The sequence below is a fragment of the Pseudophryne corroboree genome, chromosome 1 (assembly GCF_028390025.1).
Source record: "Pseudophryne corroboree isolate aPseCor3 chromosome 1, aPseCor3.hap2, whole genome shotgun sequence".
Classification (NCBI taxonomy): Eukaryota; Metazoa; Chordata; class Amphibia; order Anura; family Myobatrachidae; genus Pseudophryne; species Pseudophryne corroboree.
This window is the reverse complement of record NC_086444.1, coordinates 383,078,242-383,094,734: the sequence shown is the minus strand read 5'-3', so window position 1 is coordinate 383,094,734 and position 16,493 is coordinate 383,078,242. Positions and strand designations below refer to the sequence as shown.

The following is a 16,493-nucleotide window of genomic DNA, read 5'->3' as shown; positions in this document are numbered from 1 at the left end:
TAAAGTGTCAGCCAAAGACATATGGGCAGCTCTGCAAATGGCGTATGAGGACAAAGGTCTGATGAGAAGAATAAACTTGAGGCATATACTGTATGGGACAAAGTTAAGTGCCTGTAAGGACATGAATGATTACATTGATAAAATACTATCAATAGCTCAGCAGTTGGCATCTGAGGAGGCACAGGTGGGTGATGAGGAAGTGGTGGTGGTGATGTTACAGAAATTAACACCAAAATTAAATTTCCTGGTAGTATCTATGGAGTCTGATACCAAGCTGACAACAGAAATTGTAAGAGCCAAGCTGCTGCAGTTCCAAGAATGTATTCCTGTCCTGTGTTTTGGTTTTGGATTCAGTTCCGCGGCCGTGTTTTGGATTCGGACGCGTTTTGGCAAAACCTCCCTGAATTTTTTTTGTCGGATTCGGGTGTGTTTTGGATTCGGGTGTTTAAAAAAAAAAAAAACCTCAAACAGCTTAAATCATAGAATTTGGGGGTCATTTTGATCCCATAGTATTATTAACCTCAATAACCATAATTTACACTCATTTCCAGTCTATTCTGAACACCTCACACCTCACAATATTATTTTTAGTCCTAAAATTTGCACAGAGGTCGCTGGATGACTAAGCTAAGCGACCCAAGTGGGCGACACAAACACCTGGCCCATCTAGGAGTGGCACTGCAGTGTCAGACAGGATGGCACTTAAAAAAATTAGCCCCAAACATCACATGATGCAGAGATAAAATATAAAAAAAGAGGTGCAAGATGGAATTGTCCTTGGGCCCTTCCACCCATCCTTATGTTGTATAAACAGAACATGCACACTTTAACAAACCCATCATTTCAGCCACAGGGTCTGCCACACGACTGTGGCTGAAATGACTGGTTGGTTTGGGCCCCCACCAAAAAAGAAGCAATCAATCTCTCCTTGCACAAACTGGATCTACAGGGGCAAGATGTCCACCTCCTCCTCATCGTCCGATTCATTACCCCTTTCACTGTGTACATCCCCCTCCTCACAGAGTATTAATTCGTTCCCACTGGAATCCACCATCTCAGGTCCCTGTGTACTTTCTGGAGGCAATTGCTGGTGAATGTCTCCACGTGATGAACATCATCTTCTCCACATTTTCTGGAAGTAACCTCGTACGCCAATTGCTGACAAGGTGACCGGCTGCACTAAACACTCTTTCGGAGTACACACTGGAGGGGGGCAACTTAGGTAAAATAAAGCCAGTTTGTGCAAAGGCCTCCAAATTGCCTCTTTTTCCTGGCAGTATACGTACGGACTGTCTGACGTGCCTACTTGGATGCGGTCACTCATATAATCCTCCATCATTCTTTCAATGGTGACAGAATAATATGCAGTGACAGTAGACGACATGTCAGTAATCATTGGCAGGTCCTTCAGTCCGGACCAGATGCCAGCACTCGCTCCAGACTGCCCTACATCACCGCCAGCGGGTGGGCTCGGAATTCGTAGCCTTTTCCTCGCAGCCCCAGTTGCGGGAGAATGTGAAGGAGGAGCTGTTGACGGGTCACGTTCCGCTTGACTTGACAAGTGTCTCACCAGCAGGTCTTTGAACATGTGCAGACTTGTGTCTGCCAGAAAGAGAGATACAACGTAGGCTATAAACCTAGGATCGAGCACGGTGGCCAAAATGTAGTGCTCTGATTTCAACAGATTGACCACCCGTGAATCCTGGTTAAGCGAATGAAGGGCTCCATCCACAAGTCCCACATGCCTAGCGGAATCGCTCCGTATTAGCTCCTCCTTCAATCTCTCCAGCTGCTTCTGCAAAAGCCTGATGAGGGGAATGACCTGACTCAGGCTGGCAGTGTCTGAACTGACTTCACGTGTGGCAATTTCAAAGGGTTGCAGAACCTTGCACAACGTTGAAATCATTCTCCACTGCGCTTGAGTCAGGTGCATTCCCCCTCCTTTGCCTATATCGTAGGCAGATGTATAGGCTTGAATGGCCCTTTGCTGCTCCTCCATCCTCTGAAGCATATAGAGGGTTGAATTCCACCTCGTTACCACCTCTTGCTTCAGATGATGGCGGGGCAGGTTCAGGAGTGTTTGCTGGTGCTCCAGTCTTCAGCACGCGGTGGCTGAATGCCGAAAGTGGCCCGTAATTCTTCGGGCCACCAACAGCATCTCTTGCACGCCCCTGTCATTTTTTTAAAAATTCTACACCACCAAATTCAATGTATGTGCAAAACATGGGACATGCTGGAATTTGCCCACATGTAATGCACGCACAATATTGGTGGCGTTGTCCGATGTCACAAATCCCCATGAGAGTCCAATTGGGGTAAGCCATTCTGCGATGATGTTCCTCAGTTTCTGTAAGAGGTTGTCAGCTGTGTGCCTCTTATGGAAAGTGGTGATACAAAGCGTAGCCTGCCTAGGAACGAGTTGGCATTTGCGAGATGCTGCTACTGGTGCTGCCACTGCTGTTCTTGCTGCGGGAGGCAATACATCTACCCAGTGGGCTGTCACAGTCATATAGTCCTGAGTCTGCCCTGCTCCACTTGTCCACATGTCCGTGGTTAAGTGGACATTGGGTACAACTGCATTTTTTAGGACACTGGTGACTCTTTTTCTGACGTCTGTGTACATTCTCGGTATTGCCTGCCTAGAGAAGTGGAACCTAGATGGTATTTGGTACCGGGGACACAATACCTCAAGCAATTCTCTAATTCCCTGTGAATTAACGGTGGATACCGGACACACGTTTAACACCAACACAGCTGCCAAGACCTGAGTTATCCGCTTTGCAGCAGGATGACTGCTGTGATATTTCATCTTCCTCGCAAAGGACTGTTGGACAGTCAATTGCTTACTGGAAGTAGTACAAGTGGTCTTCCGACTTCCCCTCTGGGATGACGATCGACTCCCAGCAGCAACAACAGCAGCGCCAGCAGCAATAGGCGTTACACTCAAGGATGCATCGGAGGAATCCCAGGCAGGAGAGGACTCATCAGACTTGCCAGTGACATGGCCTGCAGGGCTATTGACATTCCTGTCTAAGGAGGAAATTGACACTGAGGGAGTTGGTGGTGTGGTTTGCAGGAGCTTGGGTACAAGAGGAAGGGATTTAGTTGTCAGTGGACTGCTTCCGTTGTCACCCAAAGTTTTTGAACTTGTCAATGACTTCTGATGAATGCGCTCCAGGGGATGTATAAGGGAGGATGTTCCTAGGTGGTTAACGTCCTTACCCCTACTTATTACAGCTTGACAAAGGCAACACACGGCTTGACACCTGTTGTCTGCATTTGTGTTAAAATAATTCCACACCGAGGAGGTGATTTTTTTTGTAATTTGACCAGGCATGTCAATGGCCATATTCATCCCATGGACAGCAGGTGTCTCCCCGGGTGCCTGACTTAAACAAACCACCTCACCATCCGAATCCTCCTTGTCAATTTCCTCCTCAGCGCCAGCAACACCCATATCCTCATCCTGGTGTACTTCAACAGTGACATCTTCAATTTGACTATCAGGAACTGGACTGTGGGTGCTCCTTCCAGCACTTGCAGGGGGCGTGCAAATGGTGGAAGGCGCCACCTCTTCCCGTCCAGTGTTGGGAAGGTCAGGCATCGCAACCGACACAATTGGACTCTCCTTGGGGATTTGTGATTTAGAAGAACGCACAGTTCTTTGCTGTGCTTTTGCCATCTTAACTCTTTTCAGTTTTCTAGCGGGAGGATGAGTGCTTCCATCCTCATGTGAAGCTGAACCAGTAGCCATGAACATAGGCCAGGGCCTCAGCCGTTCCTTGCCACTCCGTGTCGTAAATGACATATTGGCAAGTTTACGCTTCTCCTCAGACACTTTTAATTTAGATTTTTGGGTAATTTTACTGAACTTTAGTTTTTTGGATTTTACATGCTCTCTACTATGACATTGGGCATCGGCCTTGGCAGAGGACGTTGATGGCATTTCATTGTCTCGGCCATGACTAGTGGCAGCAGCTTCAGCACGAGGTGGAAGTGGATCTTGATCTTTCTCTATTTTACCCTCCACGTTTTTGTTCTCCATTTTTTAATGTGTGGAATTATATGCCAGTAATATATCAATAGCAATGGCCTACTGTACTGTACTATATATGTATACTGTTGGTCCCCAAAATGCTGCACTGTAATACTATATATACTGCTCACAAAAATGCAGCACAGATATGGAATGGATACTTGCAATGACAAAGAGCTGCAAGATACAGCAATGGCCTACTGTACAACTATATACTGTTGGTCACCAAAATGCTGCACTGTAATACTATATATACTGCTCACAAAAATGCAGCACAGATATGGAATGGATACTTGTAGTGACACAGAGCTGCAAGATACAGCAATGGCCTACTGTACAACTATATACTGTTGGTCACCAAAATGCTGCACTGTAATACTATATATACTGCTCACGAAAATGCAGCACAGATATGGAATGGATACTTGCAGTGACACAGAGCTGCAAGATACAGCAATGGCCTACTGTACAACTATATATTGTTGGTCACCAAAATGCTGCACTGTAATACTATATATACTGCTCACAAAAATGCAGCACAGATATGGAATGGATACTTGCAGTGACACAGAGCTGCAAGATACAGCAATGGCCTACTGTACAACTATATACTGTTGGTCACAAATGCTGCACTGTAATACTATATATACTGCTCAAAAAAATGTAGCACAGATATGTAATGGATACTTGCAGTGACACAGAGCTGCAAGATACAGCAATGGCCTACTGTACAACTATTTACTGTTGGTCACCAAAACGCTGCACTGTAATACTATATATACTGCTCACAAAAATGTAGCACAGATATGGAATGGACACTTGCAGTGACACAGAGCTGCAAGATACAGCAATGGCCTTCTGTACAACTATATACTATTGGTCACAAAAATGCTGCACTGTAATACTATATATACTGCTCACAAAAATGCAGCACAGATATGGAATGGATACTTGCAGTGACACAGAGCTGCAAGATACAGCAATGGCCTACTGTACAACTATATACTATTGGTCCCCAAAATGCTGCACTGTAATACTATATATACTGCTCACAAAAATGCAGTACAGATATGGAATGGATACTTGCAGTGACACAGAGCTGCAAGATACAGCAATGGCCTACTGTACAACTATATACTGTTGGTCACCAAAATGCTGCACTGTAATACTATATATACTGCTCAAAAAAATAAAAAATGCAGCACAGATATGGAATGGATACTTGCAGTGACAAAGAGCTGCAAGATACAGCAATGGCCTACTGTACTGTACTACTATAATTATATACTGGTGGTCCCCAGTCCCCACAATAAAGCACACTGAGCACAGATATTTGCAGCACACTGAGCACAGATATGGAGCGTTTTCAGGCAGAGAACGTAGATATTTTCAGCACACTGACCACAGATATTTGCAGCACACTGAGCACAGATATTTGCAGCACACTGAGCACAGATTATGAAGCTTTTCAGGGAGAGAACGCAGCCACGTTCTCTCCGTTCAATCTCCAATGCACGAGTGAAAATGGCGGCGGCGCGCGGCTCTTTATATAGAATACGAATCTCGTGAGAGTCCGACAGCGGGATGATGATATTCGGCCTCGTTCGGGTTAACCGAGCAAGGCGGGAAGATCCGAGGCTGCCTTGGACCCATGTAAAATAGTTGAAGTTCGGGGGGGGGTTCGGATTTCGGAGAACCGAACCCGCTCATCTCTAGCCGAGACACACGCTGAGGGTTCTGCCTTATACACTAAAGGTACTAAGTCCAAAAATCTCAAGTTCAAGTGCTTTATACAGATGGGTCCACCATTATCTTGACTAGTTTTCTGCGCCTAGGCACAACATGGCTTATTAGCATAAACCCTTCATCTATTGTTCTCAGCTGCAATACAATAAAGAGAACAATACAGCAGGGGATTAAGTCATTAAAGGAGGGGATTAAGCCCGATTGGCCAGTCTCTGTTAATCCTATTAAAGGTCAAGATAAATGTGGACCCATCTGTATGTCACAAGGTGGGGCAGAATGCCTCAGATTGCAGACTGAGAAATAACAGTGGTACGCAGAAGAAGCGTGAGAAACCAAATGAGTCAGCATTGAATGTAGCAGATAGTCACAAGAAGGATTGCTGGTAAATGGACTCAGGGGCCAGTAGGCATTTCAGTTGTAATCAGGAATGGTTTAATTCACTGACAGCATGTGAACCCATTACAGTAAAAGGGACTGGAGACAATGTCTAAGAATTAAAGGTGAAACAGTTATTACAGACATCCAAGATGTTTTGTTCGTGACAGATTTGGGAAGCAATCTCATTTCTGTAAGCGTCCTGGAGAAAAAGGGTTGCAGAGTCCAGTTTGCAAAGGGCAAATGTATGGTGCAAAATGAGAAAGGGACTGTAATTGCTTCAGCAACCCAGTGCAACCAACTGTATGTCCTAGACACCGAGGAGTGTTGTTAGGGTCTCCTGCCCTGTGCTGCCACGTCGTCATGGCAACCGGGAGACAAGTGCTAGTGGAGTAACCTGAGCGCAGCTGATACTCCGGTTCGGGTCTTTTGCTGTGCAGTGGTTATAGGCTCTGTGCACGGCAGGGGATCCGGTGCTGGTTTTTGTGCTCACAGTCTGTGAGGTCTGAGTGGGGCGTGGACAGCACCTGCTTTATAAGGCCTCTTTTCAGGGTAAGCAGATGCTGCTGAATCTTTGTTGGTTAGTCAGTTCATGAAAGTTAGCCAGTACTGTGTAGCTTTGTATTTGTTTGTTGCTTACTGCAAATAGGCCTGGGGATTTGGTATTACACTCTGCCAATCCAGACCTAGCAGTAAGACTGGAGTCAGTCGTTTAGCTTGCTGGGGTTCTGTTACTACTCTGTGAACTTAGCAAGTTTGCGGCTGTATTCTAAGACTTGCCTGTCTAATCCTGTCTCACTGTGCTAGGTGTCAGGGGTCAGTTTAGTGGCAGTAAGCTAAAACCTGTGCACTGCAAGTGAGAAATAGGATTGTGGAGACTCTCCTTGTGTCTATCATTCCATCTCTGACCAAGGAGTTTACTGCCACACCCGTTGGTAACCCTTTAGGGTTTTGCTGTTGCCCTTAGCAACAGCATTTCGGGTTCTCTACGTATTAAAACACAACATCTTGCTTTTTCCATCTGTGCAGTTCTAATACAAGGGAGATACCCAGTTCCTTAGCCTCTGGGCTTCTCTGTTCACTTTGTGTGTATTTTGTTACCCTATTACCTTCTGTGTACGTTATGTCATATTCCCCAGTTTGTCTGTGAGTCCATTTGTTTTGCATAACAGTTCAAACACCAGTACATTCCTGCAGACACTGGAGTGCATAACAGTTCTGACACCAGTACTTTCCTGCAGGCACTGGTGTGCATAACAAGTGTTCTGCAATGGCGGCCTCTGATTCAAAACAGTCGATGGAGCTATGGCACAGGTGCCTAGGTCATCTGGGATATGACAATGTCCAGAAACTACTCGATGGAATGGCAACTGGAATCACTGTGAGTAATACTGAGAGACCTGTGTGTCTGTGTGTGAGAGTTGTATAAAAGGAAACCAGACTCATACCCCATTTCCTAAGTCTACTAGTAAAGCAGAAATACCACTAGCCCTAGTGCATACTGATGTATGTGGTCCAATGGAGATGGAATCAATGAGTGGCTACAGGTATTTTATATACAAGGATGACACATGGGTATTTCATGAAAGCTAAAAGTGAAGTTGTCAATAAAATTGTGGAATACAAGAACTGGTGGAGACTCAGACGGGTCTAAAATGAAAAGTCTTGAGATCTGACAACGGCGGAGAGTATGACAACAGAGTTTAAGCACAGTTCCTGAAAATAATATGGCATACAGCATCAACTAACAATTGCTTACACGCCAGAAGTGAGCATGCAAATCGTACAATTGTTGAGAGAGCACGGACTGTGTTGAGTGACGCAGGTCTGGAGAAAAGTTTTTGGGTGGAAGCAGTGTCTACTGCAGTATATCTTAAAAACCATGCGCCCACAGTAGCTGTAAAAGTTAAAACGCCACTGGAGGCGTGGTACAAGAAAAAGCCAGCAGTCAATCATCTCTGTGTCTTCGGCGGTAAAGCTTATGCACATGTACCTAAGGAGAAAAGACAGAAATTAGATCCAAAGTAAGTGGAATGTATTATGCTAAGAGTCTGTGAAGAAAGCAAAGGATACAGGTTTTGGGACATTACAAACAAATGTCTTCTAAAGTCTAGAGATGTGGTGTTCCATGAGACAGCACCAATCACTGGAACAGTGGAACAAGAATCACAGCAACAATATGTATCGCTGGATGTACAGGCAGCGGATAGCGTGTCTGAACCTGAAAGAGTTAATGCGGATACCCAATCAGGAAACAAGAGTTCCATGAGAAGAAATAAAGTTATTCCATTCAAAAGATTCAGTGAAGAATATGCAAATATAGCTTACTGTGAACCCCAAAATATACAGGAAGCAAAATCAAGTAGCGACTGGAAAGAATGGAAGTGAGCAATAGACACAGAGCTGTCAGCTCTGGATGATAACCGTGCATGGACTGTAGTTGACAGGCCGAATAACCATAAGACAATCAAGAACAAGTGGGTCTTTTGCAGAAAGCTGAATGCGGATGGGACTATTGCTCATTATAAAGCCTGCCTTGTTACTAAAGGAAACACACAAAAATCTGGGATCGACTATGGAGAGATCTTTTCACCTGTCACAAGGTACAGCACCTTGAGGTTAGTCATTGCCATTGCTACACTTCATGATTTATTGTTATACCAGTTAGACTTTGATTCTGCATTCCTGAATGGAGTGTTAATTGAGAAACAAAGATTCAAGCTAAAGGATTTAGGCCCTACAAATCATTTGTTATGCACGAGAATTGTACAAAACCTGAAAGATGGGACTGTTACAATTGATCAACAGACATATATTGTAGCAATACTACGCAAGTATGGAATGTCTGATGCAAAACCAGTGAGCACTCCTATTGACAAAAGCATAAAGATGGCAAAGGCCATGTCACCAGAAATGAGGGAGGTACCTTATCAAAATGCTCTTGGTAGCTTAATGTATGCAAGTATTGGGACTCGCCCCGACATCACACATGCAGTGAGCCGGGTAAGCCAGTTTGCAATTAACCCTGAGATACAACACTGGATTGCAGTCAAAAGAATCTTGAGATACCTGAAAGGTACAAGCTCATTAAAGTTGATATTTACAAAATCAGAAAGTTCAACTCTGATGCCGATTGGGGATCAGATGAGGATGACCATCATTCTTATATGGGATACCTGCTCATTTTGTCAGGCGCAGCCATCAGCTGGGCGAGAAGAAAGCAACCCACTGTTGCCCTATCCACCACTAAGGAAGAGTACATGGCAGTTACAGAAACTGCAAAAGAAGCTTTATGGATGAAGGAAACTTTATGTGAGCTTAAACTTCTTTATCACAGTGAGACTATCAACATTGTGTGTGATAACAAGGGAGCAATTGATTTGTCTTTCAGCACCAAACATTATAGACGATCCAAACACATTGCCATTAGACATCACTTTATCCGTGAGTTAATGGAAAACAAGTTTGTCAATGTGGATTACCTAGCAAGCGAGAGCAATGCTGCTGATATGTTGACAAAGGGACTGTCATCACACTTTCTGAGTATGTTCATGACAAAATGTGGACTGGAATACTTTTGAGAAATGTTGATTTGTTTTACTGTTTGCTTACCATGCTTTATTAATGTGTTTTTGGTTACAGGGAAACTTTATTGAGAAATGTTTTTTATAAAGGGTTATGCAAATGTATGTAACTGGAGACAGCCTTGAGCAAGGGGGGGGGGGGGGGTTTGACAGTGGCTCACTTTGCTGTATGTCTCCATTCCCAGCACTATGGGCTACTTCACTGCTCTAGTGTTTTCCCTCCTAGTGTTAGCTCAGTGCAGGAGGAGGTGCTTAGTGCACAGTCTGAGAGACTTTTTCCTGGGAGAGACAAATGGCATGGACATGTGGCTTCTGCTCTCCATAGTGTGTAACCTTGTCTACCCCGCAGCTGCACCCTGTGTGTATACAGCCACATTCTTTGTGTACTGAAGCGCTGTGTCACCACTATACTGCATTACATATATACTGTGAGTTCCTGCTGCTGCAGAACATCTTCTGTATATTACAAGCTGTTATCTTAGTTACATGAATAAACCAATCATTCTGGTTAAGTGCCGTTGTGTGGACTAATATCCCTATCCGAAAACTAAAACACTCTGCCAACAAAAGTTACTGTACATGTGTTATATACATTTTTCACTATTAGGTGGTACATAGAGGCCCTTACAAACTTTTGGGGTCTACAATATATCTAGTTGTGACCCCGGACCAGCTAATTGTAATGTGGTATAAAATGACCTGGAGGGCATTATAATGTACAACGTGGACTAGGACACAATTATGGGGCATAAAATTAACACCTCCTGCAGAGAGGTGACTTTCTTGAAACACTGAGATGGGGCCCCTTCAAAATGTTGCTAAGAGGCCCACAAAGTTTTAGCTACACCCCTGAGAAGGCTTATAAACATTGATGCATTAGGTGTCATAATATACAAATAAGCAGTAAGTAAATAATCTGAAAATAGTAAGAATTTAGATCAAAGTCTATGTAAAAAAGAATATACCTGAGAAAATTCAAATGTGTAGACAAAAAGTGATTGAATACCCCTGCGCAAGTGAAATGGTGTGCTCCTGCAGCAGACACATGTTCAAGGAGGTATAAAATGGGTAGAGTGCACGGATTAAATGGGTAGAGTGCACGGATTAGATCATTTGCTAATGAAATGGCTTGCTGGAAGGAGCTCACCGAGTTTGAAAAGGAGATCATGTGAGGAGCATTGAGGATGTTAGGAAGGTTCCTAAATCCACTGTGTCTTTTGTCATTAATGCGTGGAAGAACCACCGTCATTGCAGGAATGTACCTCACACTGGAAGACCTCCAAAACTGCAACCCAGGCACGGGCTAACCAGGAAGCTGCGAAAGAAAAGGGGTCATCCCATGCATATTATTGCACACGAGTTCCAAATGGCCACTAAAGTGCCAGTTTTGACAAGAACACTTTGTAGGGAGGCCCATGCACTTGGATATTATGGGCAAGTAGCTGCTCATAAAGCTCTAATCACAAAGAAGAATGCAGCCCAGTGCTTACTATGGTGTAAAGAGCACAAAAACTGGACAGTGGAACAATGGTGTCAAGAGTTATTGAGTGACGAACCAGGATTTCACTTTTCAGATCAGAAGGACATACTGTATTTGGGTTTGGCCACTGCCTGCAGAACGTCTGATGCCAGATTGTACAGTACCTACAGTAAAGCATGGAGGTGGTGGCATCAGTGCCAGATTAAGGTCCACATGGGCCTGGAGCTGAAATTTACAAAGGGCCTATGGTGTGCCTTGATACGAGGTGTGACAAGTGCTGCGGTGGGGGTGGTCAAAATAGGGGGTGTGGCCTGTGCTATGGGTGTGGCATGGAGGTCATCCCCTCATGGGCTTGTCGCGCTTCAGGCCTGGTGGCGAGTATCCTGACCGCCACGTTCACGTCAGCCGGGAAACTAACTGCTTCCCATGTGTATGTGTGTGTGTGTGTGTGTGTGTGTGTGTGTGTTTGTGTAAAAAAAGATGCACTCGTCATTCATTTACAGCCTTCAAAATGCTCACTCAAAAACGCCAACACAGTCCAAGTGCAGCCGCAGAACGGATTCAATCAAGAGGGCACTCTCCAAAAGTTGCTTTACACAAAATTACATATTTAATGAATCAGCTTGCCTTCATCACCACCCAGTAAAAGAAATTGCAAGCTTCTGAGATCCAATAATTATCATGGCAACCATAAAACCAATATGCAAATCAATGCCATCTCATCCTTATACTTAGTTTGTCAACCTCGGTCCCCTCCTGGGCTGCTAGAGACATGCAACAGAGTGTTAATGAGCCATGCATCAGAAGTCTGTAAAACAGTGACTTGCGCGCAGAACACCACTTAAGCCATCTCTATCTAATCAGATCATACACCTGGCAGCCGGGGGTCCATGCGTGTATTCCATCGTACTGCACATGCTCACCGGAACGTCATGCGTTTCACCGTAATGCGCATGCTCACCCGCACTTCCGGTGCGGGTGAGCGTACCAGCACCATTGCTCCTCCTCACTACACACATCTAATAATAACTGTTAAACTCACATCCAGCTGCTCAGAGAGTAAGTAACACTGTGAAGTGCAGTGTGCACAATACAATAAGTGTAAACATATATAGTCTGCAGGATGTAGTTAAAATGGTGCCGCATGGAATCTCGGTGGCTAAAATACAGAGGCCGGAATCCTGAACGGCAACATAATGCCGGTATCAAAATCCCGAAGGAGCTCGGGATCATGGCATCAAAATCTTGAACGTACTTTTAGTGGGGCTCGATCATGTTCTGCCGCGGAGGAGGGAGGGTTTGGTTTAGGCATTAGAAGGGGGTAAGGGTTAGGGTGCAGGTACAGTAAGGTTATGGTTAGGTACCGGGGAGGGGGGGGTTAGGTTTAGGCACTTGTAAGAGGAGGTTAGGGTTAGGCACCAAGCAGGGAGGGATAGGTTAGGCAGCGGGGATGGTAGGGTTAGGCACAAGCAGGGAGGGTTAGGGTTAGGCACCAGCGGGGAGGGTTAGGGTTAGGCACCCACAAGGGAGGGCTAGGATAGGGGCAGGGGAGGGTTGAAGTACTTTCTAGGGGCTGAAGGCATTCTGATGTTTGGGATGCCGCTGTCAGTATTCTGACCAATGGCATCCCGTCCAATGATATAACATAACGAATCCCAATCTGCTGCACTACTATGTCACTAACGCAAAATGACACAATCTAAAAAATAAAATAAAAACTATAAATGTTACATAAATAACAAGCTACTTGGTCAGGATTCCCTTATAAATCTCATCACAGAAAGCATCTAGAATTAATGTTCTCGTTTAACCCCCTTGGAGCGATAGTATCTAATGTGGAGGGGTTGGGTTTGAAATGCCAGGGGTCAGAATACCGACCGCGCCATTCCCTTTGATGGGGATCCGGACAGGGGAAGGTAAGTATGGGATCCGGTCTCTAGGTCGTCAGTAACTAGGTCGACACTATCTAGGTCGACCTCTATTGGTCGACAGTAACTAGGTCGACAGGGTCTCTAGGTCGACATGTTCTAGGTCGACCTTTCCCCAATGCTCCCCTAACTCTAACCCTCTGTTCCCACAGTCTAAACCTAACCCTCCCCAGCCTGGAGCCTAACCCTACCCCTCCCTGGTGATGCCTATACTTAACCCCCCCACTACAGCCTAAACCTGACCTCCCCAACAACCCCCCCCCCCCCCCCAAATGCTCCCCGCTGGTTTACCTTTCTGGCTGTCTGGCAGTCAGTCATTGGGGATCCTGGCTGTCGAGATGTTGGTGCCGGAATCGTGATCCCAGTTGGGATGCCGGCCCCAGCGTTCTAAGCAGTGTCAGGATTCCGGCGTCGGTGTTTCAACTGACGGTGTACTGACCATTCCCGGGCGGTTGAATTACAAAGTGTGGAATGGGATAGAGTGGGAGAGGAAGGGATTTTATATTTCTGTATATACATATATAAAAATAATAAACTCAGTCAACAGCACTCCACTCCAATGGATACATATCACTATTACCGGTGCCCTCCAGGTGTGGACCTTAACAAATACAAATGTAGCAGCCGGCGGCCACTCACGGTAGTGGAAATAAAGACAGCAGTCTGGTCTGCGGCGTCGACACTGCAGACCAGACTGCTGTATTTATTTCCACTACCGTGAGTGCCGCTGACTGCTACATTAATAATAATAAACTATTTTTTTCCTTGTAACCTTCATGTCCCCGCCACAATCCACTTGCCTGGTTTCTGCACTTTATAGAAGCAGTGGAGGGAAAAGAAGTCATGACTCAGGAGGCACTGGGATGACACAGAATAGGGAGGAGACTGGAGGATGGAAAACAGAATAGGGGAGGTACCAGCCTGAAAAGGAGCTCGGAGCATTGGTGGCTGGTCCCAGGGGAGTGGTTAGCTACAGAATTAGCTGTCCAGCTAATCCTGGAGAACAGCAGCTGCAGCACAGTGACAGCAGTGAGAGGCTACAGCATGCTATAATCACCACACACTCACAGTCTACACCATCCAGCCACAGCTGCAGCCTCTGTACAGCCTTAATGCCAGCAGCATTAGCATACTGTGATCCGGATGGCTCCGCCCCCGACCGAAACCCCGCCCCCTGTGACCACGCTGCTGTGTGTCTGGGCCCTAAACTGCTTCTTTAGTACTGGACCGGGGGGCAACTGTCATCCTGCCCCCCGAAGGCAGCCTGCCATTGGTTGCGATGCTCATGCGGTGCCTGCTCCTTGTGCCCTAGTGGGAAAGGGGAGGAGCTGAGAGAGGCCCCTCCTCCTCATCCGGCCGGGCCGTCCTCTTCAGCTTCAATAAATCTGGGGGAAAGGAGTTGTGAGTAGATTGGCTCCTCCTCCACCCTGGCTGGGCAGACTCGCGTCACTGGGTAGTGAGCACAGAGACAGCAGCACCGCTACTCCTGTGGGGGGAGAGCAGCCCCTCCTCCCACTTGAGCTGGGATTTCTATGTATACACAGACTAGGGCACTGTCTCTGGCGTCGGACAAGGTGCTGGCAGTAACTGCGGCATACAATGAGTCACTGTGACTCATTGCAATGCCGGCAGATATGGGGTTTCACTGCTGCGGGCTCTGGGCCTATTTTCAATGGGTGGCCTGGAGCTGCAGCTCCATCCGCCCCATTGTTAATCTGGCCCTGGGTGGCATCGGTCTACTAGTTGTAATGCATGATCATATTAACTCTGAAAAGTGTAGAGATGTTCTCGATAATTGTGCTCCCTATATTGTTGCAGTTCTATAGAAATTACAAATGTTTTTATCAGGACAACAATGACACCTTTCATGTTTACAGGGCAATACTGGACTGGTAAACAGACAGTTCCGAAACCTGGATGGAGTGGCCAGCTCAGAGTCCAGATCTTAATCCCACTGAGAACCTCTGGGACGAGTTCAAGCAAAGGCGTGCTCTAAACTGACTCGACCTTCAGTGTCGCAGATGGTCATTGTGCTTAAGGTGGAATGGCAAAAGATACCGCCTGCTGTTTTGAATGAAAAATATAATATAATATAAAGCAATTCATACCTAAATGGTATAATAGAAGGTCCACACTCTCAGCTGAGAATTGCTTCAGAGAAGGAAAATACGCCCTTCGACACGATAATTGGAAGCTCTACCTTTCCCGCACATTCCAGGGACGTTTTACTAAGTATATTTCGATATTTAAATCTCTTAAGCGCCTGTTATTCTGGTGTCCCACACATTTGTATTCAAAAATTGTGGTATTTGAACTTTTTGGTGAGGTTCAGGTGTGGTGAACCGGCCTACGGGCTGCTTTTTTTCTGCGCCATTTGCTAGGGATTCACAACAACCTTTTTTTTATACCGCCTGCTGTTGTCTAGGAACTTGTGGACAGTTTACCAAGAAGGGTGTCTGCAGTAATCACTACACGTGGTAGACCTACAAATTACTGATGTCAATAAAATCTCATTGATCTATTTGCTGTCGGTGTCCAATCGCTTTGAACACTTACCTTTGGGTGTGATATGATATGCCAGCGTTCGGGATGCCAGTGGTCAGAAGACCGACTGCTGCATCCCGATGGAGACAATCCAGACTACCACCGACTGTCCTCGCATACTTGCATTTTGTCCAGTGTAGGAGTTCCGGTGTCCGGATTCCGACTGCTGGAATCCCAACCGCCAGCATCCTGACTACATCCCATACCTTTAGCTTGTGTAACTAGCTTTCCAGTGTCACAGGTGAAAGAAGTGATTTTCATACATGTTCAGTTTATGTGGAATTATTTCCAGAAGTACAAAACACACATCTCACAGGATGCCAGTGTCACGTGTGCATGTTTCTTCTCAAATGTATCCAGGCAGATGAATTTTGTTGTTCAAATGACATCATCTGTTGGGGTGTATAAGTATGTATCAGCTAATGGAAGACCTACTGTAGGCAGATATATGTTCCTTGCTGAATGTGAGCTAGGTATATCAATATCATGCAAAAATGTGTTTTTATTTTGAGATTTAAGAAGTGGAAAGGGTGTATTTAATAAGGAAGCTTTTGTAGGTTCATTTAAATCAATGTAATCAGACAACTGAAACACATATTATGACCCTAGTCTATATTACCACAGTCTTGCTCTCATGATTACTTTACGCCGTCAGTGAAACTAAACTGAGTGCTATTTTAGGAGAAAATGAAACACTTGTCTTTAGTGTAAGATGGGTGGCTTTACAGTGACATTTCCACCCTTTCCAGTCAGATCGTCGTTCCTTTCAGTCATAGACAGAATGTTTTACTGTGTAGCTA

The 16,493-nt window shown here is 45.4% G+C and overlaps 1 long non-coding RNA gene across 2 annotated transcripts in view; it reads left to right on the top strand.

The window, feature by feature from the left end:
• The window catches only part of LOC134886889 (uncharacterized), a 133,371-nt gene extending 117,726 nt beyond the window's left edge, over nt 1–15,645 (top strand). For both annotated transcript variants that reach the window (XR_010170983.1, XR_010170978.1), the window contains one exon: nt 15,027–15,645. This is a non-coding gene — a long non-coding RNA (uncharacterized LOC134886889). The remainder of the gene's footprint in view (nt 1–15,026) is intronic.
• The last annotated feature ends 848 nt before the right edge of the window (nt 15,646–16,493 follow it).